Here is a 6,447-nt window from a genome sequence, read left to right on the forward strand (position 1 = left end):
TCAGGTATTGGAATAGGTTGCCCAGGGAGGGGGTGGAGTTATGGTCCCCTGGGTAGGGGCAGAAGCTGCTGAGGCCACTGATGAGAATTTGTCCCTGTTTACCTGTTTTCACAAAAGCTATGTAGCTGTGGCATGTTAGTGCTTATCTTGAATGCTGACAGCTAAAGGATGAGGAGAGAGATGGAATGCACTGCAAAGGAGAGTTATAGAGAAAGGAGGGTATAGATTGGTGAGAGCAATTTGACTTGGTCTAATGATATTGGTGTGTTCAGTGCTTTAAGGAAGTGACACTTAAAGTCAGAAGTTAAGACAAGTAGGCTGCTAGCTAGCACCAAAACATCTAGCAGCCAGAAAAAAAATGACTAAAATTAAAAATAAATTCATGTTTAACTGAAATTAAGCAGGCAAACTACAGTGATTTTAAGGAATAAGAAAAAAAATCCTCTCTACAGCAGCCCAGAAGAGTTTTCCTGTACTCAGGTATGTGATTGTCATCCCATGAGAGCTGTATAATAAGAGTAAGAAGGATCTCTCCTGTCTTGACAGTACTAAATATAAGGGTTAAGAATAAACCTCCTTTGGCTAATTTTAACAGTCTGAAAGAGGCAGGGAGAAATATGAATATTCCAGTACATGCATCCTTATTTATAGACCTCACTAATTTTGTGTTGTCATTTTACACCCACATTCTTGAGATGCTTCACAAATGACTTTCAATAGTATGCAAACCTGCAGATTTTCCTGATTTTATTGCTGTGACTCCCAAACACTACACCAAAGAAAGGCAAGTAAGATTGAAATAATCAAGAACAAGCAGTATAATATAATCAAGAACAAGCCTCCAAGGAATTTTTGCAAAGGTCAACCAATTCAAGGGTTCATTGCAAAGCATAGATGTGATCTATCTGCATGAAGACAAAGCCTTGAATTTTTGAAGGACTAATTCTCTCAGAGCTTCTGAATCCAAAGAGTTAACTGATACCACCTGTGCCATCATATTTTATCCATGGCCTTCCATTCCAGTGATTTTCCATTTATGCCAGAGATTATCTCAATGCACTCTGTAAGTTTCAGTGCTTTCAGACAAGAGATTAATCACTCATCAGCCTTCACCTCCTCTTGGAGGACTGTTTTGAGATGAAGACAGACCTAATATTGTTTTAACCTTGTTGTTGTTTGCATGTGTTGGAGGCAGCTGGATAGCATCGATCTTCAAGTTCCAAAAAGCACAAACTGTCTCAGATAACATTTTAAACATTTTTCTTGTGCTACCAGCCATGTAAGATCTTGCATTATGAAAGCATGCATGTAGCACTTGGTTTGGTTTTTAAGTGTCACTGAGACAGGAAAACACCTGACTTATCACAGTAGATGAATTACTCAGTGGAGTAAGTGGAGTTCCTCAGGGGCCTGTCCTGGGTCCAGTGCTATTTAACATCTTTGTCAGTGACTTGGACAGTGGCATTGAGTGCACCTTCAGCAAGTTTGCTGGTAACACCAAGCCATGTGGTGTGCTGGACTCAGTTGAGGGAAAGGATGCCACCCAGAAGGATCTTTACAGGCTTCAGAAGTGGGCCAGTGCAAACTGCATGAGGTTCAACAAGTCAAAGTGCAAGGTCCTGCATCTGGGGTGGGCAAACCCCAGGCACAAATCTAGGCTGAGTGCAGAGTGGGTTGAGAGTAGGTCTGAAGAAAAAGTTTTGGGGGTGTTGACTGATGAGAAGCTCAACGTGAGTTGGCAGTGTGGTCATGCAGCCCAGAATTGTCATGGGCTGCATCAAGAGGAGTGCAGCCAGCAGGTCAAAGGAGGTGATTCTTCCCCTTTGCTCTTGCAAGACCTCACCTTGAATACTGCATACAGTGTCCCCATCATAAGAAGGACACAGAACTGTTGGAAGGAAGTTCTGGAAGGTCTGGAACACCTCTACTATGTGGATAGGCTGAGGGAGCTGGAGTTGTTCAGTCTGGAGACTGAACACCTTATAGCTGCCTTTCGATACCTGAAGGAAGCCTACAGGAAAGCTGGAAAGGGACTTCTCATAATGGTGTCTAGCAACAGGACGAGGGGGAATGGTTTTAAACTGAGGGAGAGTGGGTTTAGGCTGGATCTTAGGAAGAAGCTCTTCTGTAAAAGGTGGTGTGACTCTGGAATAGATTCCTCAGAATGGTTGTGGATGCCTTCACCATGGAGGTGTTTAAGACCAGGCTGGATGAGGCCTTGGGCTACTGAGTCAGGTTGAGAGGTGTCCCTGTCCATGGCAGTGGGCTTGAAGCAGATGATGTCCAAGGTCTCTTTCAACCTAAGCCACTCTATGATTCTATGATAGTCTGCAGATCTATTTATAGACACTAATAAGGGCAGTGGTAGTTGGTGTGGTCAGGCTACTCACAGTCCAAAACCAGAAGCAGTGATCTATGGGGAAGCTCTGCTAGAAGTGCACTTCATATTCTCCATGGGCATTAATTGTAACACACGTTGGGTGTTTGAGGTGTTTGTGTACAATCTGTTTCTGATATGCCTCTGAGCCAGGAATTCTTACCTAGGTGCCTTAGACAGACCAAAACATGAGTGGGAACTAAAACGATGAGGCAAAATCTCTTAGGAGTGATGCTACCAAGGCTAGGGAAACCAACAGAAAAGTGTAGAAAGGATGATGACTGCCCCTGTAATTTGAAATATTCACCTGTCCTTTGTAGTTCACAGTGCTTTTGCTGATCAGTGAGTGTTAGATAAGCAGACAAAATTGTGACCATGGCCATTTTTGTTAGTTGCCTGCAGCAAACTTGGTCTTTCAGATGCAGCTTTTGCAGGAATGATCTTTTCCAGTCTCAAACTGGGGTTTTATGATCAGAGCACACTGTTCCTGAAGTTGTATTTCTAATATTTTTGTGATATCCAATGGTTCCCAGAGGAAAAGAAACCTTCAGCTCATAAACCAGATCTGTGGAATGGTTTCATTTTCTGTTCTTAGTGGCTGTATGCATTTTTTTCACACAATTACTGAGAAGTACTTTGGTACATGGTAGACTGCAGTATGCACTCACAGCTTTCTTAACTGGAGGTACCCAAATTCTGATTAATAAAATCAGGTAGTTGAAGTTGATGCAGCTGAAAACTTACCTGGAAAAAGAATAATTCTGATTTATCCACATCAGAGGACCATATGGCCAGATACCATGTATAAAGCATCTTAGCTAGGGGTGGGCTGGATATGGACCAGGTTATGCTTCTATGGCTACAACTGAGAAGAGTAGACAGGAAGGTACAGCTTAACCAGCTCTTGTTCTGTACTTCTCTCTCTGATGTGAATAAACACATGGGTATTTCTTAGAGAAAATACACTACCCAACATTATGAAGCCCATTACTTTTGGTTCAGTATCCAAGAGGACAGAATTACTGAGTTTCCTGTGATTTAACTGTGCTTGTTGATTTGGGATTTTCTTAACTAAAACTCATTACTTGTCCCTATTGCTCATATTCAAAGCTGTTTTGTAAACTTTGCACAATTACAAATATCAAACTGGAACCCCAGTATCAGTTAATGCCTACCCTATTTTTGTGCACACTAGTATTGGATTTTAGGCTAAATGGATCTCTTCTGTGATGGATGTCCACACACAGCTTTTCTTGTACTGGATGGAACTAGCCAAGCTTCAAACTTGTCTTAGAAAGAAATGAAGATTTCCATTTATCTAATCATTTTAGTATTCCTTATCCATACATGTTTGGGTTTTTTTTCAACATATGGGAATAGCAATGGTTTGAAACTGGAGCAGGGTAGATTTAGGCTGGACATCAGGAAGAAGTTCTTTACAGTGAGGGTGGTGAAATACTGGAAATCCCTGGTGCCCAGGGATGGGATTAAGACCTCATCCCTGCAGACATTCAGAATCAGACTTGATGTGGCCCTGAGCAGCCAGATCTAGTTGGAGATGTCCCTGGTGACTGCAGCGGGGTTCGACAAAATGGCCTTTGAGAGTCCCTTCCAACCCACTGCAGCCTGTGAATTTGTGACTCTATGCTGGTACTTCAGATGAGGCCTCAAGAGTGCTTTGTACTATGATCCTCCTACTTCTGTGTCTCATGTACTCCTGTATTTCTAGGTAGGATCTGCTAGGACTATCTTGCCTGATATATCCTAGGTCTCATAGGATCATAGAATCAAGCAGGTTGGAAGAGACCTCCAAGATCATCCAGTCCAACCTAGCACCCAGCCCTATTCAATCACCTCCCTGGGCAGCCCATTCCAATGCCAGTCACTCTCTCTGGGAGTGATTTCCTCCTAATACCAAGCCTAGACCTTCCCTGACACAACTTGAGACAGTGTCCTCTTGTTCTGTTGCTCGTTGGCTGGCAGAAGAGACTGACCCCGACTTGGCTGCAGCCTCCCTTCAGGTAGTTGTAGACAGCAATGAAGTCACCCCTGAGCCTCCTCCAGACTGCACACCCCCAGCTCCCTCAGCCTCTTCTCACAGGGCTGTGTTCCAGGCCCCTCACCAGCTTTGTCACCCTTCTCTGGACACCTTCCAGCACCTCAACATCTCTCTTGAATTGAGGGGCTCAGAACTGGACACAGCACTCAAGGCGTGGCCTGACCAGTGCTGGTAAGACTACATCCACAGCCTTCCCCACATTCATCAGGCAGGTAACCTGATCATAAAAGGAGATCAGGTTGGTCAGGCAGGACCTGCCCTTCCTAAACCTATACTGGCTGGGCCTGATCCCTTGGGCATCCTGTAGGTGCTGTGTGATTGCAGTCAAGATGACCTGTTTCCTTCTACTTTTTTTTCATAAGCATATCATTTTTACGTGACAGGCAGGTTTATACAAACAGAGTAATGCCCTGTCAGAGTACAGTTACAAACCCGGACGTACAGAAATGAAAAGCTAATCTATTTGTGTGCTACACATGCAGCACCAGTCAATATGCAGCTGGGCTTGTGTGTGAAAAAATGAGAGTTATGCAGAGCCCTCTGAGCCCTCTGAGGACTTGGATTCCTCAGCAGTCCTTGAAGGGCTAGGGAGCTCATTAAGGAGCAGAAAGGCTCAATGGCCAAACTCCTTTTCTCTCTCAGATCTCCACACTGACATGCAGCAGCATGTGTTCTGAATACTCAATGCAGAAAGAGGTTCTAATTGTTATGGAGCACCAAGCATAGGAAGGAGAAACCAAAGATGGCTGCATTCATGTTTTAATGTACTTTTGAATATATGCATAATACAATACGTTGTTCTAGCTACAGAATTCTGCTTGTGTGTTTGCAGCCCTTAGAGATATCTGTTGAGAGCATCAAAAATAATCTGATGTCAGATGATATCAATGATCCATTCTTCTAATCCCAGCAGTATCTAAGAACCAGAGGCTTCAAAAAATAGGTGAACATATTCTGATATTTCTTAATAATATACAGACTGCTGTAATAAAGTTTGGAAGAAAAAATTCCTTCCTGACTTTTGCTAATTTAGTTCAAACCCTACAAGAATAAGATTTAATGACCCTTATCTTAATTATCCTTAGCTTAGTATGTGCAGTAACAGCAGGTATTATTATCAGCCATAAAATTATCCAGCCACAAAATTTACCTAAACTGCCCAAAGCACTGCTTTCCATACACTGTCTCAGTTAAAAATGCTTTTCTTTAATCTATTCTGAGTTCACTGGAAATAAATTTTATTGTAGTGAATTCCATGTTTTGCTGATAAGGGACATAAAAGTAGTGATTAGTTGTTGGAAAAGGTTACCATAGGCTATGTCTATGGAAACAGCTTATCTTGTTATTTAAATACCTGTACTGTTTTCACTTACCTTGTGTCCACATGGAAGTGTCTTTGGCTCACATAAAACTGGGAATAAATTTGGGGGTTTGCAAAATTGGGTCAAAGACATAGGAAGTGCATCTCTGTGCCTGTTTCAGCTGCTTTTTGAAATTCAAGCCTAAGCTTCTATATCATGTGCTTTTTCTATTTTCTTTTTCTATTATTCCCTTAAGATTGTGCTTCCTGATGCGGTGTTCACAAAAACAAATCCTGTACTAGATACATTTAATTTTCTAACCTTTTTCTGATCTTGTTTACGCTTCCAGCAGCCGCATCAAAAGTGTGCTTTGTTCTTGTATTTGTGATCTGCTCTGTGATCCTTCCCACATGAAATTCAGATTTTGTCTCACTTTTTTGACCAGATAAAAACTTCTTGTTTGTTGTAATTTCCTTCTAAGAGAAGCCTCACTTTTAAAATTAAAACATCTATGAGAATCAAATCTGAACAGCTAGGTGAAGAAAGAATGCTGAAAAGCACCACAAAAAATAAAGAAGAGAAAGTTGGAATACACCAGAGAAGAGCAGAAACCCGGAGTATTTCTAGAAACAATTAAAGAGTTTGCTTTATGAAAAAGTAAGCAAGGGAGAGGCTGTTGTAGGACAAAATATTTTCTGCACAAGTTTGGT

This window comes from Pogoniulus pusillus, chromosome 15 (assembly GCF_015220805.1).
Source record: "Pogoniulus pusillus isolate bPogPus1 chromosome 15, bPogPus1.pri, whole genome shotgun sequence".
Lineage (NCBI taxonomy): Eukaryota > Metazoa > Chordata > Aves > Piciformes > Lybiidae > Pogoniulus > Pogoniulus pusillus.